At 44.8% G+C, this 22,226-nt stretch overlaps 1 long non-coding RNA gene across 3 annotated transcripts in view; it reads right to left on the bottom strand.

The window, feature by feature from the left end:
* LOC309340056 overlaps positions 1-22,226 on the bottom strand; it is a 39,265-nt gene that overhangs the window by 2,806 nt on the left and 14,233 nt on the right. The window contains exons 1-3 of one of the 3 annotated variants that reach the window (XR_014155779.1): positions 13,553-13,649; positions 7,139-7,241; positions 6,645-6,678 (exon numbers count right to left, since the gene is read on the bottom strand). This is a non-coding gene — a long non-coding RNA (uncharacterized lncRNA). Of the gene's footprint in view, positions 1-6,644; positions 6,679-7,138; positions 8,375-13,552; positions 13,650-22,226 lie in introns of those variants that run through there. The other 2 variants (XR_014155778.1, XR_014155780.1) reach the window with 2 other exon arrangements.

A 22,226-nucleotide genomic window follows, 5' to 3' on the forward strand; every position in this document is an offset into this window, starting at 1 on the left:
TTCTGTTAGCGAGGTCATTCTCCCCAAATGAATTGCAAGGATGTCGGGAGGGCCGAACTTGGCTACTTTCTCCCACAGCAATGGCATACACATGCCTCTTGTCGAAAACCAGGAAACTCGAACACCATGTGGAAGGCCAAGATTGTGTGCAAGGCCGCAGCTCACCGCTTGTACGCGGGCCCAATGAACTATACTGTGGCCGCAAATCCACACGCTTCTCCTGAGCATAGCTGGGGGTAAAAGACAGAAAAGAAAAGGCGGATAAGTAGGGTAAAGCTGCAGGTCGCATATTAGACTTATAAGCATTGGATTTCCCACCGGCCCATTTCTTTGATCCTGTCCGCCGGTAGCCCCAGGTGCGCGGCCGTGGTTGCGGCGCCAATCCTAAATGAATGTGCAGCGTACTCCTAGGAGGATAGACCACAAGCCTCAATAGCCTTGCGAAGTACTCTGGTGAATTGGTGCCTCAACAAGGGTGACCCATCTTCATGGACCAGAAACGGACCCGGGCTGGGCGGTCTGAAGTAGAGGTACCGCCTAGTGTCCTCTACCGAGCATGGGCCCTGCTGTGCCGACGCCGTGAGCTTAACTAGGACACCCTTACCAGCCTGATCAGTCTTGGACTGACATATACGCACTGTCATGTTAGAATCGGACAACTGCACGTCCTCACACAGGAGGCCGCGTGTTGAACCTCGTGCACTAACTTCAAACACCACCTCACCAACTCTAAGCGTGCCAAAAAGGCGATAGCGTAGCAAATTGACCTGAGTTTTATGCGTATCTGTGATAACAACTCGGAAGAAATCGGTTTACAGCCCTCGGCCCTGTGAGGTTGTAACCTGCCCCAACCCTCAATGGCTCTACGGATCAAGAAGTCGCTACCCGGGTCATGAGCAAATGTAGCTTTTGAAAAGAAGCTCATGGCGGCTACGTGAATCTTTAAGGTTTTAGGAGCACGTCCCAGATCATAGAGATGGGAAAGGTACTGCAAGACATCGTCAGTGGTAGGAGGTACGTCATGTGAAAGCCCAGATAACCCAGACCTGAAACCAAGGAAATCACACCAGGCCTTCTTGTAGGACCTGAGAGTGGAGGGTGCCACGGACGCCAATACTCCCTGTATCACTTTGCGTCTCCCACGTTCCACAGGTGCTCCGGAAAGGCAACAGTTGTGCTCCAGGTGCAAGCAACCGGAAGCGAGGTATCGGAAATCGAGACAAGGCATCGGCTATGTCATTATTGGCTCCGGGTACGAATTTGGCTTTAAATATTATGTTGTACTCAAGGCACCGGAGGACGAACGCCCGCAGAAGGGAGGAGATCCTCTCAGACCGAGATGACTGCCTGGCTAGAATGTTCACGACCACCAGGTTGTTGGTCCTGAAGCACACGCGGTGATCTCAAAAATCTTCCGTCCAGATGTGAACGGCCACCACTATTGGAAAGAACTCAAGAAAGGTGAGATCCCGCGTGATGGCCTGACCTTGCCATACCGTCGGCCATCGTAGTGCACACCAGCGCCCCTTGAAGTACAAGCCAAAGCCTAAGGACCCAGCCGCGTCCGATTGGACCTGGAAGTCTGATGACAGATTCAAGACATCCTGCCATAGAGATACCCCATTGTAGTTCTACAGAAAAGTCGTCCATACCTCCAGATCTGCCTTGACCGACCTGGGGAAGCAGACCCTGTGGTGCGGGTGTCTAAGACCACTGACAGCCTGGCTAGGCGGGCACAGAAGGCGCATTGGAGTGGACCTGGAAATCAGAGGCCAAATTAAGGATTTCCAGCCATAGGGAGACTCCGTTGTAGTGTTCCAGAAATCTGATCCCCATCTCAAAATCCGCCTTGACCGACTTGAGAAGTCTTACTGTATGGTGCGGATGCTTGAGGCCCACTGACAACCTGGCTAAGCGGGGGCGAAATGGGCGGCCTGGTGAAACTACTCTACATGCACAGGACGACAAAGAGAAATGAGGCCGGGGAAATGGCTGGCACTGCAGCATAAAGGCTGCTGGACACGCCCCCCCCAATGGCACCTGGTTGGACGGCCACCGGGGGGGCGTGAGTGCCGGCCAGGTGAGCTGGAGGCAGGGGGCGACGCCCCCTGCTAGGAGCGGTGTTCGGGCTCCCGTCCACAACCACTCCCCTCTCTTTCAGGGAGGAGAGTCTTTCTCATTAATAGAGAGCACGTGTTGCGGTGGGGTCTGACAGGCCACCCCTCTGTTACTGGGCGGGTTAGTTTGGATGACCATCCGCAGTGATTGGTCAGTTGGGTTGTTGGGCAAATTTTGGTGTTGCCATTTAGAGGGACGGACCAAAGGTTATAAAATCAAGTCACGCAGCACTGACTGGGCTCTTTTGCTGCATGCATCAGATCACCCGCCCATCCTCCCTAATCTAGGGCTATTGCGTTGACCTTGCTATACCTGTCAAGGGGTCGCCTGCTTTTGGGGCAGGAGTCTGGTAGGAATTTTGTCCAATTGGCTGATTGGCTGGTGCCATTTGGTGCCATTTGGTGCCTACTGCGTAGCAAATCGTCACAACTTGTAAAGTTGTGATTAGGCATTGGTTAAAAAATTGGTTGGTGGAGGGGTAAGGACTGGTGGTGCCTGCCCCTCTAATGCTGCTGCGGAAAGGGAATTCCGTTAAAGGAATCCAGGGGTTTGCCATTCTTTCATCTGTACCCATGAAGGAGGCTTAGGGCCGTACAAGCCCCAGGGAGCATGGGGGGGGGTGAGGGTCTGGTGCCCAGCTCCATGCTCTCCCCAATATTGTTTTCTCTTACTGGCTTTCGCTGGAATCTGGAAGTCAGTTCTGTCCCTAGGTGTGGGGACAGATAGTCATAACCAATGCCTAAGCAACCACTCACATTTATGTATTTTAATAAAGTTGTGGCCAAAATTATGCCAAAAAACTTAAACAAAAATTATGTGTGGAGTGTGAATCATTTGGGGGTGGATTGGAGGACCTCGACATGCAAGCCACAGGATTGTGGACTAGATGGGCCATTGGTCTTATCCAGCAGGCTCTTCTTATGTTCTTAGGTGGACAAATAATCTGATGTAGTCTAAGGATGTTTCCTATGTTCCTGATGTAATAGTGATCAGGGAGGGCATATCTTTTTAAATATAGTATCTTCTTCATTGTTTATTGTATTTGGAGGTAGTAGATCCAAGGCCACCTCCAGCAAGGCCTTGATGCCCCTGGAATTCCTCCTGGTCCCTACTCTGGTGGAAACACCACTGATGGCAGCTCTACATCCGTGGAGCTTTTCACAGGCATGAGGGGGGTCTGGGCTGAACATGTTGCTCCACCATCTTTGCTGATGGAGTGGCACCACCAATAGCACTTCCACCCTCTTACCTAGCCAGCCTTTTGTGGGGGTTCAGGATGGCTCAGTGCACTATCTATTACCATTTCTGCAAAATGTCAGTCAATTAAAACACTTACATTTTAATTAACTAGGTAACATAGCCTTTCAATGCACATGTGCTGGACACTAGATTACACAGCTATACCTGTCAAGAGATGTGTGGTATGAGGTGGTACCATCAGTTTGTAATTAATTAAGAATAACAGGAATGCAAAAACACACATTTATTAATTCAACACTAACAATGTAGTCTTATTAAAAACAAAAATGCACTGTGCCTAATCCTGGCATTTATTATTTTGGTGTAATGGGTTAGGAAAGCTTCACAGTAAACACAAGAAGAGCCCTAATGGATCACACCAAAGACCCATCTAGTCCAGCTTTCTGTTCTCATTATGGCTAACAAATACAGAGGCTAAAATTCTTAATTAAATAAATTGGCAGAACCGCATACTTGAAAGTGAACATGAATAGAAAACTTGGCAGGAAGGCCCCATCCTCCTTCATCACTGTCCAGCAGGAGGTGGGAAATTATGTGCATAGCCACTGCCATTCATAAATGGATTTTATGCCATCTCTTGAATACTACTAGACATTCTGGTGCCACCAGCAGAGCGCCAAGACCTCTTGCTGTTGATCTATTTCACAGTTTAATTTTAGTTAATGGTGTATGTGTGTGATATATACAAGGAGAATATGGTTCCCGTCTCCACTAAAGAGGAAGTTTGAGATGTCCACCCTTTAGTCAATATGTAAACAATGAGGTTATAGTATTGCTTAGAAACTGGATCAGCAGCAGTGCACCACAAAATCAAATGAGAAATGTGAAAAATATATTCCATACAAATAATCCCCAAACCAGCTTTCCCCCAAAACCAGATTCCTTAGGTTTTGTTATTGCTGTTTTAAACTTGACATATTTAAAAAGGATGGTACAAAAACATTGAAGTTATGAATAAAATTAAGCTGCCTTTCAAAATCCGTATTAGTGTGACACTAAGGTCCTTGTGAGTGAGAGCAAATTGAGCTGTTCCTTCCTGGTTTGACTTTAAGAGGAAGGTGGTTTCTCTGGCCACTGTGGGGAATAAATGCCCCGATTCAGCCTTTCTTCAAAGAACACTTGCTGAAGGGGGAGGGGAGGGGAATGACTACACTACTCCACAGTAGTGATCTTAAATCTGTGACAGAGGCACACCCATAGAACAAGCAATTAGGTTGTGCACCTGGTATTGTAAAACCAGGCCAGCTCTGCCCTCCACAGCCACTCATTTGAGCATGGACATAGGAAGAGGAACACATAGGTGTGAACACCTGCTCATACACTGGGGTTCTATGCCAGATGGCTATGCTCAGCATGTAGACAACTAAGGGCAAGACTAGTCTAGACATGTGACAGTAGGGCAGATGTGTGGCTCCATTCCTTGTTCCTCAGGTGGATATATCAAGGGGCTAATCTAAGAGGAAGGCACTAGTGCTAAGAGGAAGGCACACTTGGCAAACCCTTACCATGATCAATTCTCACCCGGAAACCTATGTCCCCACTGTGGAAGGGTGTGTGAATCCAGAACTGGCCTCCACAGTCACTTACAGACTCACTGTTAAGACTGTGTTCATGGAAGACAATATTACTCGGCTACGAGTGATCGCCAAAGAAGAAGAAGACTCCCACAAGCTACCACACAACAAAAACAGCAACATGAGAAGTACTTGCACATCTGTGACTAACTGCTTCACAACATCGATTTTTCATGGTTCACAGGAACACAGTCCTGAAGGAAAAGCATAACCTCATGTGTTGTACAGCTCAGTATCTTACAAAGCGAACAGGTAAAACTAATTTATGGGTTTTTCAGGAGCTTCTTCTGATGTACCAAGTGAGTTAGAACTGTGTGGTAGGAATCCTTTCTTGACAATCTGTTCCCCTTTCTGTAGCTTTTACTCCTTGCTGCTCCTCTCTTCCTTTGAATGAGAAGCCCATTTTGCTTCAAGAACATTATTATATTCTTTTAAAAGAAGGTGGAAAGACATAGATCCAGTGGAAGACTGAATGTGGTCACCAATAACTTGTGGCTAAAAATGTCTCCTCCACTGCTGCCTCAGGTGGTATGGGGCTGGTGGGAAGTACTGCTGTAATTTTGCCATTAACATTTTTTAGTTATTATTTTCTGGTTATAGGTTGCATTCACACAGCAGTTTATTCCATTTTCTCATTTTTTCTCCTAATAGTAAATAATAATAATAATAATAATAATAATAATAATAATAATAATAAATTTATTTGTGCCCCGCCCACTCTAGGTGGCTTCCAACAAAAGATTAAAAATATATTAAAACATCAGACATTAAAAACTTCCCTAAACAGGGCTGCCTGTTTATTTGAATTATTATTATTATACGTATTTTAATTTTCACACAATGTAAAAGTAAAATATAGCAAAAAATTGGTGCAACTTTAGCATTTATTTCCATATTATTTGCAAATTGATTTTTTTTCTTGGAAGCAAATTACATGAAAATGAGCACTAAACTTGAGCTGCATTCTGCTATATCTCTGGAAGAAGCTTTTATGTCATGTGAAAGTGAAAATCTAATGCAAACATTAACAGTTAGTGAAACCACAGTGATTCCCAGTATGGTTTTAATGAACAATGCCCTATGTTAGGTCTTCTAACTCTCAGCACCTTTAACAGGCTTTGGTTCTTAGGATTCTTGGGGAGGGGGGGAGGTATAACTGTTAAAGTATTTTAAAAGTGCTTTAAATGTATGGTGCAGACATGGCCTGGGAGAGATGCACACTGAGGCTCAGACAGCATAGTTGAAACTTTTGGATATTTGGGGGTGCCTTCTGGAGTGTTAAGCTGTGAACCCGTCCCCCACACTTAACAAAATACCTGAAAATCACTGTTGACCTCATTCCCAAGAAAACTGAATACCTTTTGAGTTCTCATACTCTCTGTCTGTCTGGGCAGTTCTGGGGATTCCATTATAATAGACCCTGCCCCAATAAAACCCTACAACATTGGGAAGTCAAGTATGCAATGATGCCCTGCTTTCAGCACCCCAATGACCACTGCTGGTTTTTCCTTTCCTGATTGTTACTTTCAACTTTCCACAGGCACCCAGTTGACCAATGATAACAGAATTCTGGACTAAATAGGCCTTTGGTCTGATCCAGAAGGGCTCTTCTTATTTTCCTTTGTTCTTAATATTCCTCATATTCCTGGCGCATTCCTCGGGTAATTGGAATACCTGTAGTCAATGATTTACCTCAGGATTTTAAGTACCAGTTAATTTTTCAGGCCTGAGAAAAGATAAAGGAATAGAATGAAATTAATGCTCTACTTACTACGACCTCTGCTATGAACAAGTAATGGACGATCGCAGTTTGGCAAGGAGTTTGAAGACTAGTCAGTCTAACTCAACCAATATCATTTCAGTGAAATAAGAATCATAAATTTGCTGGACTAGCAGAAAATAAAGCATCTTAACTGGTGCTATTTCAGTAATCGATATCTAATCTGAGCTCACCACATTTTTATTTTAGTTTGAAAGTGAGAGGGCAGAAAGGTGCTGACTTCTGTAGCCAAGGAAGGTGCTCAGCTTCTTCACATTCAGTCCCCTCTGCTGTAGAACGATCCACAGTTTCTTCCTTCTAACATTGACAAATAGGCAATCCATCTTTTTCCACTGAGTTATTTCTAACTATCTAAACACAAGTCCTGCTTTACTAGGCAATTTTTAAAAAGAGAGTCTGAACTGACCTTATTGGCATATCCTACACCATGTAGTCCCTCTTCCAATTGTTAGGCCGCAGAATTGTAGATGGATCTGAAAACCATGTGGAGATTGCCTGATGGGACACGTCTTAAAGCATTTTGTGCACAAACACAGAAAGGAAACCTAAGAGGTGGTCATTAATAAGTAGGTATTTACAGCTGTGGAATACAAGGGCACAAGAATACTAAGACTTCACCTGTTTCTCCATAATTCACAAAAATATTTGTTAAAAACTTAGCTTCCCTCTGCTGCAACAACATGACCTATGGTGCAATCCTCAAATTATTTCCTTGGAAATGCCCTCTTTAAACTTATTATCCTTCTTAACTTTATGCCAAAGGTCTAGTGTATAAGGAATCAACATCTTTCTATCAAGTTCAGCTTCCTTGATATTGCTATTCCCCTTTCTTGTGTGCTGATCTCAGGGATAAAATAATGTTGCAGTTAGGCTGTGGCAACATAGTCATTTGACTGCTTCACTCAGATCACATTTCAGTGTGTAGTAAGGCAATTGATGAAGCAATCAGATGACCACTTGTAAATCTAACTTGATTCAATGCACATTCACACAGTTATAATGTGGGGATGCTGAACTGAAGACATGAAGAGGATGGAAGGAGGATTGTATATATGCTATCCCCACTCCCAACCTCTGCTAGATTTTAAATCCCCTTTGGAACAAAACCTACAGGCATGGAAACTGTATATACACATAGGTTTTGAACTTGCGGTTGACATCTTGCAAACTGTAGAATCCCTAGCTGTGTCAAAAAAGGCTTTGCATTAAACAATTGCCATGTGTTTTATTATTCAACAAATGGGGGAGGGCTCAGGGCCTTGACATGCAAGTAAGGCTATTTTTGCCTGTTCCATCCCCCTCCAAAAGTTACTCTCCCCATGCTTCCAAAATCAGCTTCAGAGGATTTGGAAACCATCTGGAGCAGAATGGAAGGTGGCATGAGGTGCTGTAGGGGAAATGGGGAATTATGAAAAATTGCTTCCCACCCCATCCATTTTAGTAAGCCCCTTTAGGTCAAAGAGTCTTTGCTCAACATCAGGGATGCTACTGAATGCACCCCATGGGCTCTGCTCACAAACACTTGAGAAAAACGAGCACTAGGACACTCTCTTTCTACATGCACCATTTCCCTGAATTTCTGTGAGCAGCTGCAGTGAATTCAGAGAAAAGGTGAGAGGCGATGTGACCAAAGTTTACACAATATTGCATGACATGGAGAAATTGGATAGAGGAAAGAAGTTCTCCCCACTTTCTCATAACACTATGAATTGTGGGCATTCAAGAAGATGAATGTTGAAAGTAAAGGGCAGATAAAGGAAATTTTCCACAGGAGGCAGTGATGGCCACCATCTTGGATGACTTTAAAAGAGGATTAGACAAATTCAGGGAAGAGAAGGCTACCAATGGTTACCAGTGCATGCTCAGAGAGAGTAATGCTTCTGAATACCAGTTGCTGGAAAACACAGAGTGGGAGAGTGCTCTTGTGCTTTGGTCCTCCTTGAGGGTTTCTCACAGACATCTGGTTGGCCACTGTGAGAACAGGATGCTGGACTAGATGGATCATTGGCCTGATCCTCTTCTTACGTTCTTATGAATTGCTTGAGCAGCCCTTTTTTTTTACAGAATGCCAGCCCCTCTATCCCTTTTCTTTGAAATATGATTGATATCTGCTGCTATTCTAAAAGTTTTCTCATCCACTGAATCAGAAAAGTGTCCATGTCCAATCAGCAATTTGCTGAACCCTTTTAACAGGTCCTTGGATTGTGTAAAGCCCCAATACTGTCATGTGTCCATGCTCTTTATAACTTTCACATAAAAGTCAAATAAAATAAATGAATAAAATTATAAATTTTTAAGTGACGAGATCTTCAAGGGTAATAAGTCAAACCAGATTGAAAATAAAGTGCCAAAGGGCACATGGCAGACTCTTTCACACTAAAACTCACTCCACTTCATAAAATGTTTTTGGGGGCACATTGTATAGTGTAATATATTCAGAATCCCAAAATTATGAGACAGATTTACTACTGGAAAGGCAACTCAATTGTATCGCCATCCTGAGTAGAAATGGGTATATTGCTCAAATTTGTCTGAGCTGCAGTCTTATTATATAGTCACTGAACATGTAATTACACCATCTATTATTATAATTGCTTTGTCCTCTGAAGACATCTGAATATAATTAATAAGACAGGGCAAAATTATATGTTATAAAAATATTGTATGGTACATCCTGATACAAAGATTCCCCCCTCCCCATACTAATAGTCTTTTAAGTCTGCTATTTCATGCTCTTCAAGGTACAAAAGCTTTCTAAAGTGGGGGCGGGGAGACATATTTTTATTTTTGCAGCCAGTATTTATAATAGAACAGGTAAGGCTAAATGTATGAAAGCAGTATTGCTTATACTAGTTGATCCAGCTTAGGACTAGCTATAGATATATGTGAACAGACTGCAGACCCCCTGGCTGGGTGACAAAACCCAACATGCCAATAGATGCTACATGTACATTTCTTCCCACTGAGCTGAGGCTGCACAAGCAAACAGAAAATTATCTAAGAGAGCAAAGTAGCTATTTGGGAAGGAGAGCAGAAGGGGCACTGGATTGACTATCTTTGTCCCTGGAAAATAGCCAGTTGATATAGCTGATTCCTACAGGGCTTTGTGTGTGTAGCTCTCCAAGGTTCTCTGGAGCTGTATTGTCGGAACATGGTCATCTTCTTCACAATGTCCCTACTGGAACTAAGATCTGCTTAATTTAGGGACGATGCTGGCAGACCTGTGCACTGGAAGTTGGAGCTGCTGAACTTATAGAGAAAGCAGGGGTGAGTCCTTCTTTAAGAGCAAGAGGGTTGTCTTAGTAGGGAGTTCAGAATCCTCCCTCCAACTTGCAACGTACCTTTCCTCAGTTTGACCCCCAATATTGCTTTTGCTTCCAGCTGGGCTCTGATACTGAAAGTGAGCCAAGCTTGGAGAAAAAGATTGCATGGGAAAAGTAGTGTTAATTCCAGGTTTGGGAGGGCTCTGGCGCATGACATTTTTCATGAGCTCACTTAATGAATCTTCCTCTGCATGCAGTTAGGTATATGGAGGCTCTTGCTTGTACCCTAGCTGCAGACTGGGCCCTCAACAGATGTCCTGGCAGAAAACCTGCCCTATTAAGCACTTGGTGGAGGCGACCGAGGCATCTTTTGCTGCCTAAAAAAGGACCCTTCTACTCCATTGATTTTGATGAGAGCACATCAGATCCAAGTTTAATTATGCCAGTTTGATGCCATCATTTCTGATTTGGCTTGTCATGTCTACTTTGGCTTCTTCATTGTCAGAAAGAGACATGCTGGTGACCTTGTCATAATCATTAATGAATATTAATTAATCTGCCACAACTAAGTATTTTTAAATACTGTTTAAACCCCAAAGTGAGGGGTTTCTTGAAGAGAGATGGGTTGTTGTTAGAGTTCTTCCTTTTCTCACTTGTAAACTACAGAACACCTAGCACATTCACATAAACACTGCATTTCTGTTTTCCATTGTGAAACCTCAGCAGTTTCTCATCCTCTGGTCTTTAACAGGATATCTTTCAAAACAAACTTGAAGAGTAAGCTTATATTAGAATATATTATTGTAACTCCTGATTTAGGGATGCTTCATTAGGAAACATGCTAGGGCCTCCATAAGCTCAATCAATCAATTCTATTTAAAATTCTTCACCAGAGGTAGCTCCGAAAGTACTCTAGTATTTGACATTTTGCTTTAGAGCTGAAGTACAGGAAAGCAGGCCACGTGTGAAGGTCACTGACATTTCGTCAAACAGATTAAGCATTATAAAGTGTCAAGCAACATTGTGAGATTTTCATTTATTCATGTAAGTCATGGCTCGTCTTCAAATAGGGTGAGTTTATATCTTTAGAGAAAGAAAAAGAACAATTATGGACTCAGAAACCCGAGATGTAAAATAAATATGTGCTGTGTGTATGTGTCTGTTTTAAGGTATGTAAAATAATATGCACCAGACAGATACAAGGCAGATCTGCAGAAATTGATTGACACTTTCCAGAAATAGATGGGGTAAAAGCCATTAAAAATAATTGTAAAAGCGCATTTTGAGTTAGCTCAGTAATTGGTCAATTTTCCTGTACAATTGTTGGTGAAATTTTTAATGGCATATAACTTTCTTCCTTTCATGGGAACAGCATGAAATATTGCTAAATTCAAAACAACACAGAAAATAATAGAGACTCTATTATATAATAACAGTGATAAAACTAGAACACAATATACAATACTGCAATAGCTTCACTTAGCTTCTGAGTTTTGCCTTTTGCATGCTGCTGATTATTATGCTGCAGTTACTTTCTCTCTTTTTTGGTAAAAAATAGATGCACTTTATCTGGTAGACACTAGGAGCAATGATTCTTTCCCATGGGACCTCACCACACACATAATTTTTGTGCCTGTGCTCAGCAGAACATGGACTTAAAAACTCATCTTTAGATTACTAGGATGGTGTTGTGGATAAACTGATGAACCTGACCTGAGAGAGATGGTCAAATACCTGCTCAACCATGAAGCTCATTGAGTAACCAGTTGCTGGATCTTCACCTTATATTACAGACTTGTTGCGAGAATAAATATTAACATGCTTAAAAGTCCACTACATAATAGATCCTGCCAGGAAATAGGATTCCAGTTCACAAAAATCAACATGTGATAAAATAAACAGTGATGTCTATTCTTAGAGCCAATTTATCACAGTTTTTAGCCTACTAGAATGTAATTGTCCTAAATATGGTCACATGAATATTTGATGCTTTCAAATAACCTTGTCCAATAAGAATCTCATTAAACAAGGGTTGGGGGGAGAGACAATGATGGAGTTGGAAAGGCTTATTGGATTTCTGAATCCCCCTTAACATGACTTACCCATCTCCACCTTAAGAAATACCATTTATTTCCCCCTTATCCACCCACACCCATTATCTGGATCTGACTCACCCAGGAGAAGAATACTTTTAAAAACAAAACAGCTTCCTTTATTAGTTGTGTGATGCTTCCCCAATGTTACTTCACTGTTGGTGACACTCTTGCAGAGAAAGAAAGACACACCAATGCACCAAGAACATTTTTGCTATGAAAAGTTATAGGATTCCAGTAGGGTGCCACAGGATATGCATTGGGGGTGAAGCAGTAAATCAGTCCACCAAGGCTGCATTTTGTGATTGGTATAATTCACATGACCGTCTGAGAGAGTGTGAGAACAGGAAGACCATCTTATCTCCTCCGCTGTACGTGTACTTTTAGAATGTACTTTCACTTCTGTTGGTTTTCTCGGGGCTGAAAGAGAACGGTCGCCATTATGCTTTCTCTGTGTAAAGTCTGTAAATAAAACATAGAATAGAACTACGGAGTCTCCTGCTTATTGCTGTACGATGCCAGGAGAATAGTGTGCAGAAATCATTATGATTTCTGTCACTGGGGTGTCTGGAAAAGAAGGGAGAAGCTTTCCCAGAACCATGCTCACCGGAGGACGCCCAGAGGACTGGGGGGCTGCCGACACCCCAGGGCATTTTCTAACATATGGCTGTCCTAAAAGATCTGCAGGTGCAAGCAGTACTGAAAGTAAGGTGAATAACTACCCCAATAACATCATGAGCACAAATCATTGTAAGTGCACAATAACCTTCTAACTGTACAGTGCCCCCCCCCAGTAATTGTTCGGGGTTTTTTTTCTTTTATAGAAGAATGAAGGGGAATTTGCTCCACTTTCAGCCCAAGTAGTGTACAGCTCTTTTTCTGTCACTATAATTAGGCTAGAAACAAACATTCCTTCCGATGCCCCAGTTGAAAAGCCACAGGAGAACCCCCCACACACACACAAGCTGTAAGACTGTTGCATAGACAGCCCTACACACACACACCCCCATACAGCCTGTGCATTTTAAAATCTGAAAGAGTCATTTGGCTCTGTGTTCCTATTGCAGGCACAACTGAGGCATGATAGCATTAAATTTGGTGCTGCACAGTGTGCTACTGTGCTCAACCAGCCAAACAACTGTGATGGCCTAATCAGCATTATTTATGGGTGATTAAACTATGGGGCAAATGTTTCCCTCTCACCTTTAACACAGCGGTATGAGCTGAAGAGTGCCAGTTGAGTCTCATCCATGTCAAAACAGTAAAGATCTGGAACAAGATCTACATGACTTTGAAATTGGCAGGCAATTGTGTATATAACTTTAAAAAAATAAAATAATGCCTGGCTGATAGTTGATCAATGATCAGGGATCAATAGTCCATATTTTCTCAGAGAGTCAGACAATTAAGCTCAGTTTAACCTACAGAAAGGCTTCATCATAAGAACTTTTCAAGTCTGCTTACCAGGGCTGGTTACCTCGCGGCTGTATAGACTCCTGAGGTCAGTTGGTTCCCCCAGACAGCTTCCTTCATGGCTGTTCCCATCTCCCATACCAGAGATTGATGTTTTCAAGTTCCTCAGAAAAAAAATGGAATTATGCTTATGGACTTGTTGGTATCTGTGTGTCTCAAGAGAAAAAAGGAGTGGGCCTCCAGGGGTGAAGTCAAACCGCCGTGTTAGCGGTATGGAACTGACTGCAAGCCTGGGCAGTGTGCACAGAGGGCTTGGACTGCCCAGACCCCCCCCCCTTGGCCTTGCTGATGTGGTCCAAAGGAAAGCAGAGCAATACGTTTGGCACCAGCTTGGCTGCAGGAGTTGCCGGAAGGAGGCATATAGAACACCACCCAACTGTCTTAGGGATTCCACTCTGGATTTGTGTAGGGTTTACTCCTTAATCTTTTCTTCTCCCAAAGATATTCTGCAATGCAGCTGAGCTCTAGGAACGGAATTTTCCTTCTCCTAGATGGGCTACTTTCCCAGGTTGATGAGCCCCATCTGCCCCTCACTTCCCTCTACAACATGTGCAGAAACCTCCATTTTGGATGCTGTATCCCTTCAAAGTGCCATTGAAATTGGCGAGATACTTTTAAGCAGCAGCATTCCAAGTCTCGCCGAAGTTACTTAGTGATGTTCAAGCTCTAATTCAAAAGATTTTTTGAGCAGATGCACCATTGGTCTCATCTGCTCAATCTGCTAGAGCTTGTCTCCACATGCAGGAGAAGTCCCTCAAACCCCTCAAAGGGTTTGAGACGCATTGGCTACCCTCTCCTGGTTTAAGCAGCCAGCAAAAGCCATTCCTGTGGTGTGACTGTTGCTGCATGCTGACAACATCTAGAAGCCACAGGTGAGAGCTGAGTGCAGGTGGATGAACTACCTCAGAAGGGGCATAATGTGTGAACACTAGAGGTACTACCCCTCCTCTAACACCCCATGCACCCCTTATGGACTAAAAATGCATAAAAGGGGGGGAGAGACAGGAAAATATGGACTGTACTAATATTCACACATGCCTGAATAAATATCACAGCCTACATGACTCTCCCCCCTACATGACTCTCCCCCCTAAATTGATGTGCTGGATTCTAAGTTTTTAAAATTCACAAATCAGTCAGTGGCATCCACAACAAAGGGAATTTTTAAGGCATGTATTTTGAAGTACAAAATATCACATACATTTTGAACATGTCTTAGAATACTATGCAGAAATCTTATTCCCCTTCTGAGACATTCTGTGTGTGAGGCAGGCATGAAATCTGTAGTAAGAAGGATCAAAAGTTGTGTGTTATCAAATACGAGTTGTTTCTTTCATCAATACATAGCACAGTCAGAGATTATTTTACTGGGGGGTGTAAATAGCCATGAGTCTGAAACAGTGGTATCAAAATACAATCTTCCAGATGTAAGATCCTCAAGTCTTGTCAAATATTGTGACTCAATATCTGCCTTTGAAGCCTATTAAAATACTAGCTAGAGTCAAAGAGCTTAATTCTGTCAGTAATGCCACAACAGTTTACGCCAGCTGAGAATTTGACCTGTAGCCTCTTTTTTGAATTGCCCTCCAGTCTATTAAGCTTACAATATTTTAAAAAAATAAAATCCAGAGGCAGAGCACTTGCTGTGTCCAGATGCAGAAATGAGAATCACCTTAGCAGCCGGAGATACAGCAGGGGGCCTGAAACTCCTGCAGCTTATAATGCAGAAATGGTGATTGAAAGCAAGGTTGGGGCCACCCACTCATATGCACTATCATTGGGAGCATATTGGGAGCACATTTAAAGGGTTTTTGGTACTATTTTTGAGTGTGATCTCCTGAAGAGTACCATTAACTGAAAAGTTTCAGCTGCTGCACTCAGCAATCATTATCATTTGCAGTAGCTGCTGATGGACAAAATTTAATTTTACTTTCTCAGTATTATAGAGATACCTACAGATGCAATAATTAGACAGACATCACCCTGAGGAAAGAGAAGGGCTAATGTGAATAACGTATTGATAGCCACATGAATGCTCAGCCATATATACAAAATTCTGGAACAGAAAGGAAAACATGCAGCATAATTGCATGTACACTTATTGGAAGTACTCCTCCTCTTCCTCTATACACAATATGCTAGAATAGAAAGCATAACATACAGCATAATTGTACAAATCTGTGGTATGGCTGCATTTGAGATTCATTGTGTGTTGAGTTCCACAGTGCCGCCCCCCAAATAATTACACACTTCACACATCAATTTTTGTTTAAGGTTTTTGACATAATTTTGGCCACAACTTTATTCAAAATACAAAAAATTGTGAGTGGTTGCTTAGGCATTGGTTATGACTATCTGTCCTGGCCCTCAAGGACAGAGCTGGTCCTTCCGGACTCCACCGGAAGCCAGCGTGGGAAACAAGTATTGGATGAGAAAGTGAGGCTGGGAAACAGACCCTTACTTCTCACCCTCATGTTCCGGTGGGGCTTGCACGGCCCAAGTCCGGCTCCACGGACAAGGACGAAAAGAATGGCAAGCCCCTGGATTCCTTTAACGGAATTCCCTTTCCGCATCATTTGGAGGGATAGGCACTTACCCCTCCAAGCACCAATTAACCAATGCCTAACCGCCATGGAGCCCTCAGCTCTCCGCCAAACCACTCACAGACCCAACCAAGACCTCAGCTTGGCCACCACCGCACCTATCCAAGCCTCATTCCCTGAAGCAGAAAGGTGCACGCCATCAGCTCGGAAAAAGGATGGCATCTTAAAAAGAATCGCAGGGTGAGAAATCACATCTCCACCCAGCTCAGCAATCCGTTTTGACACAGCCGAATTGATGCGCTTTCTGGCCCTTTCAGTGGCGACTGGGCAACGACTGCTCCTCCACACGCATAGTTGCAAAAGCTGAGACCAAAATATTTTAGCCGTAGGCACCATTGCCCGCAATGTGTCCAAGTCCATCAAAATTGCAGCACGCAGTGAAAAACAGTCCATAGCAACCAGGTCGTTCTCTCCCAGCTGTATTACAATAGCCGATGGCGGCCCCTCACGGAGCAACTGGCTCCGTATCCGTGGCAGGAGCTCCGACCAACGCATTCCCCATCTGGACAGCCAGGACAACTGAACATGTGGAGGAAGGCCAAGACCTGGACCCACACCAGCCTGCCGTGCTGCGACACCAGCCCAATGGACGATGCTGTGCCCCACCATCCATATGCGGACAGCCGCCAGACCTGACATAACATAAACAAACAGAGTAAACCAAGTTAGCGAACATAGCCTCTGAACGCATTTGATTTCCAATGGCCCAAATCCTTTATCCTGGCGGCTGACAAGCCCCAATGAGCTGCCGTCGTGGCAGCCCCAATCCGAAACGAATGGGGGGCAAAATCTCCAGCTGTGCCGCCACAAGCCAGAATCACTTTTCGCATCACTTTTGTAAATTGTTGCCGTGATAGTGGCAACCCGTCCTCATGCCTGAGCAGAGGCCCATCCCCTTGGGTGCGCACCGCCAGGTACTTGCTAACGTCTTTTACAGGGCAAGGGCCTGCTTCCCCCGTAGCAGGGAGACGAATGAGAGCACCCTTACCCCTCTGATCCGTCTTTGAATGCCTCACTGTGATCCTCAATTCGGTAGGGGATAACTGCACGTCTTGGAGGAAAAGGCCCCAAGAGCGACCATCCCTATGATCCTCCACCACCATTTCACCCACTCTTAAAGCACCGAAAAAGGCGATGGAGAATGCAGCCGAGAACAGGCGTGCCTCATACCCCGACCAACACACCACCCGCAGCTTTTTCCGCATACTGCTCAGCATGTCAAAAGATATGGGGCGCCTTTTTGCTGGCCGGGGAGGACACAGCCTACCCCAGCCTTCAAGGGCCTTGCGAACAATAAACCTTGCGCAAGGATCCTTATCATAAAATATTTTACAGAAAAATGCAATGGCAGCTGCTTGCATCCTAATTGTCTTAGCTGCCCGCCCCAATTGAAATAAGTGTGCCAAATATTTTAACACCTGCGAAGAAGTGGGTGGGGCCCCTCTTATTTCGCTGGCAGACTGACGCATAAATGTCAAAAAATCATCCCAAACTTTTGTATAAGATCGCAGGGTGGAAGGGGAAACCGATGCCGCTACTCCCTGCAAAACTAATTGTTGCCAAGGTTCCAGAGATGATCCGGGAAATATTCCGGAAGTATCCGTGCTTCTGGAACCAGGAGTCTGAACCGCTCCATCTGAAAACGGGACAGAGCATCAGCAATTTCATTAGACACCCCAGGAATAAAACGAGCAGAAAAAACTATATTACAACGCAAACAGTGCAGCACGAAAGCTCGCAAAAGGGCCGACACCCGAGGGGAGCGTGACGACAGCTTGGCCAGCACTGTCACCACCGCCTGGTTGTCAGTCCAGAAGCAGACACGTCGGTTCCTGAACTCCTCGACCCACAAATGCACTGCCACTGCAATGGGAAAAAACTCGAGAAAAGTTAAGTCCCGCGTAATCTCCCCTCCCCTCCATTCAGACGGCCAACGTTTTGCATACCAGCGGCCCTTCCAATAAAGACCAAAACCTAGTGAACCTGCAGCATCAGATTGCACCTGAAAGTCATTATGTAAGTTCAACGTGTCTTGCCATAACGACACCCCATTGAATTCCTCCAGGAATTCCAACCACATGGAAAGATCAGCCCTCACTTCACGGGAAAGGCGCACCCGATGATGTGGAGCCTTCAAACCTGAAGTGAGTCGAGCTAGGCGAGAACAGAAAGGGCGCCCAGGAGCCACCACTCTGCAAGCGAAATTCAGGTGTCCTAAAAGCGATTGGAGTTGCCTAAGAGACACTTTGTTCAAAGGGAGCAATTCTTCTATAATCTTTTTTAAGGCCACCAGCTTGTCACTCAGCAAGCTAGATGTTTGAGCCACTGTATCCAAAAGGATACCCAGGTAAGTAAGCTGGGTCGAAGGACCCTCAGTCTTGTCTGCGGCAAGGGGAACCCCAAGTTCCCGCGTGATGTCAGCAAACGCCCGCAGTAGCAATGAGCAGTCGTCTGTATCACCAACAGAGGCCAATAAAAAATCATCCAAATAATGTGTGACTCCGCCCATTCCTGTCTTAGACTTAAGGGCCCATTCCAAAAAGGTCTAAAAGATTCAAAAGCAGCACATGCAATTGAACATCCCATAGGCATAGCTTTATCGAAATAATAGTTGCCCTCAAACTGAAAACCTAGCAACCAAAAATCCTCCGGATGAATTGGCAAAAGGCGAAAAGCCGATTCGATATCGCATTTTGCCAATAAAGCAGCTTGTCCAAATTTCCGAATCATCTTGATCGCCTGATCAAGGGAAGCATACTTCACGGAGCATAGCTCCGGAGGAATAACATCATTAACTGACGTACCCTTGGGATGTGACAAATTATGAATTAGTCGAAATTCACCAGGGGCCTTTTTTGGCATGATACCCAATGGGGATACATGCAAATTATGAAACGGGGGGTCGCTAAAAGGACCGGCCATGCGCTGCATGGTCACCTTTTTTTCAATCTTCTTGCAAGCAACCTGAGGTAGCTCGCGAACTGATTTCTAGTTAGCAGGATTACGTGCCACGGGAGACATGGCTACTGGAATCCAAAAACCAAACGAAAAACCATTACTCAAATAACATGCAGCCTCCCTATTGGGGTAGGATTGCAACCAACTTTGCAGGACCTGCAGGCGAACAGGTGTAAAAGCCAAAGAAGTCAACACATTATTTTCCTGTTCCCGAGGTTGAGGCGGGGGGGTTGCCTTGGGGGTTTGTTGAGAACCCCCTTTTCCCCCGCGAAAGGGCCGCCGACCAGCATAACAGGAGGAAGCGGCGTGCAAGCCATTGCACCTTTCGCACATGTGAGCAAATTTGCACCCCTGGCGCTGACAGGAACCCTTATTAAAATCCCAGCATAATAGGCGACGGCTGGTTTTAAAGGCCCCTGACCTCATCCTCTGTTGCTCTGGCACCTTTTTATCAATGAGTGGGGCCACGTGAGTGGACCATACGTCAAGATCTTTATGATCCCAGCGGGCCGAGGGAATCTTAGCCGCCCTGCGCCTGAAATTCTCATCATATTTGATTGCAGCTTTTTCACCAGCTTTGGTGAAAGCAGAGCGAACAATAGATAAGTAAACTAACAAATGAAGAGATCTCCGCGGATAAGCCGCCATGACCACTCCAGCAAAGACTTGGAAACAATCGAGCCAATGTTCGAATGTCCTGTCTGTAGTGGACACACCAGAGCGCTTCCTTGAAGAGCTCGCCCTCTCCTGGTCCTCTGAAGGAGGGGCCAGCTTAAACATCTCAACATAACGGCCATTTAGAATCCAAGATCGTAACTTTGCCGACAAATGCGAACCTGGAATGACGTCTCTGGCGGAATTGGTAGAGACCTTAACGTCAGGTACCAACACGCCATCTTTACATTCCTGTACTGCCCCATACTTTGCCCGGTGCGTGTTAGCCCGACGTTCCCATGCCCACCTCGGGAGCCCTGATGCCGCTTCTCTGTAGCCCCAGTAAAGCTCCAAAGAACTACCTGCCTCACCATCAGAACTAGAGGAAGACGTACCGGTATAAGAGGACGACAAGTCGTCCCTCCTCCGTTTTGCGTGCCTCCGCAAAGATCTCTTGCGGCGACGCTTTCCGCCTGAAGACCTTCTGGCAGGCACTGGCAGGCTGTCTTCAATAGAGGACTCAGAGTCAGGATCCTGCCGTGAAGGACCTGGGACTGATGGAGAAGAAACAACACGTGAGAGGCTGAAAACCGGCGCTGCCTCATCCGGAGGCTGGGCACTCCCGCCTCGGCGGGTGGTAGGTGCCGAACGGTTCCTCCGTCTTGAGGCCCTCCGTGAGGAATGACCCATTCTCCTGGAAGGACCACGAGTAGAAGGTAAGTGAGGGGGCTGGGTTGACTGGGGATCAACCCTCGAGCCCCCAGTTGATGATCCTTCTCTCCCATTCTCACTAGATGATGACAATACTGGAGACGACACCCCCACTGGATGAGGCGGTCTTGCAGACGTAGAAGGCTGACTGGAACAATGCTGAAGGAAGCCGTACATTTCAGCCGCAAAACGAGATAAGGCTGCCGGGTCACCGGCCATGCTCGCCACCAGGGACTGCACCCACCCTGTTGGTTGTCTAGGTGGAGCTGAACGCAGAGCCTGAGATGGGCCTCTAATAGGCCGTTTTGCCGTGGCGGGCCGAAGCCTTCTTTGGAGCCATACCTACTATGTAAGAAATATTAAAAGATAACAATAAAATTAAATAAATTAATTAAAAGTAACCAATTAAGTCAAAATTAAAATTAAATTTAAACTTAAGGAATTAAATTAAATCAGATTAAATAAATCAACTAAATGCAGGATAAAAGAACAATGAGATAAGCTGTAAAATAAAATTCAAAGCAAAGCAAAGAACTATTACTATATTTTCAGGATTTTAAAATTATTCCAAAGGCAGCCAGCAGGGGGCTCCCACCGGCCCAACAATTGAGCAGGATGCAATGCTGCCCTGAGCCACCAGGGGGAGCTGACGCACAGCCAAGCCGCAACAGCCACCTCCCGCCACTAGAGGGCGGCAGACCCAAAATTACCAGAGGCGACCGTCGTCGCACTCAGGGCTGGAAAACAAAATGGAGGGCCCCCAGCGAATTACGCCCTCAGCCAAACCCCTTGCAATCAATGCGGGAATATAACCGAGCACCAGGGGTAGAACAACAGAATACGAGAGGAAAAGAAGGGAAAGGTAATGGGGAAATATAAATGGGGGAAGAGAAGGGAAGGAAAAACGAGGGGGGGAATGGGCAAAGGCGTAGGAAAATAAGACTTTACTATTAAAGCTCAATACAACCGTCTCAGTATAGCAGCTCCTTGATCCGATGCAAAACGGCCAAGAGGACGTCCCCACGTCCGGCGCATCTATTTATAGCTTCTGACTCCTCCTCCGAATTGGTAACAATCAAAATTCCCCAGCAACCCAATTAACCCTTAAGGCTAGGGTTGCTGATCAATTTGCCTAGTCATGGCAGGGCGGCCTGTTCCCCAACCGCAACACGTGCTCTCTGTTAGGGAGAACACGCTTTGCCACCCCATCTCAATATATATATATATAATTGGGGAAAATGATCTGGAGGATGGTGTGCCTTCTTTACAAGTAAAAAGTGAAAGAATTTGTGGTAATTTATTTGTTTAAGAAAAATACAACTGACTGGGAACTTCAGGCAGATAGAAGTTTATAAAAAAATACAATTGGGTATAGGAGGTAGAGAGAGAGGACCATGCCCCTATAACTTAAGGTAACCCACTGAATCTATTCATTAGCAATAGATTCAGGAAAAAACAAAGAAAGTACTTTGTAATACAACAGGCACATAATTAGCATACAAATTCATTGCACTTCCGTGCATAACAGAAGTTGTGTGGAAGCAATGATTACAAAGGGTGGTTGTGAGTTTAAAATGGCCACAACTTGGATGGGTTTCATTTCACAGTTTGACACAAGGCTGGGGCAGTAAAGTGACTTCCCAGTGGGAAGTAGGGTGAGCACCACCTCCCAGCTATGCATACAGGTAAAAAGGTAAAGGACCCCTGGACGGTTAAGTCCAGTCAAAGGTGACTATGGG

This window comes from Podarcis erhardii, assembly GCF_964252035.2.
Source record: "Podarcis erhardii genome assembly, chromosome: 4".
NCBI lineage: Eukaryota > Metazoa > Chordata > Lepidosauria > Squamata > Lacertidae > Podarcis > Podarcis erhardii.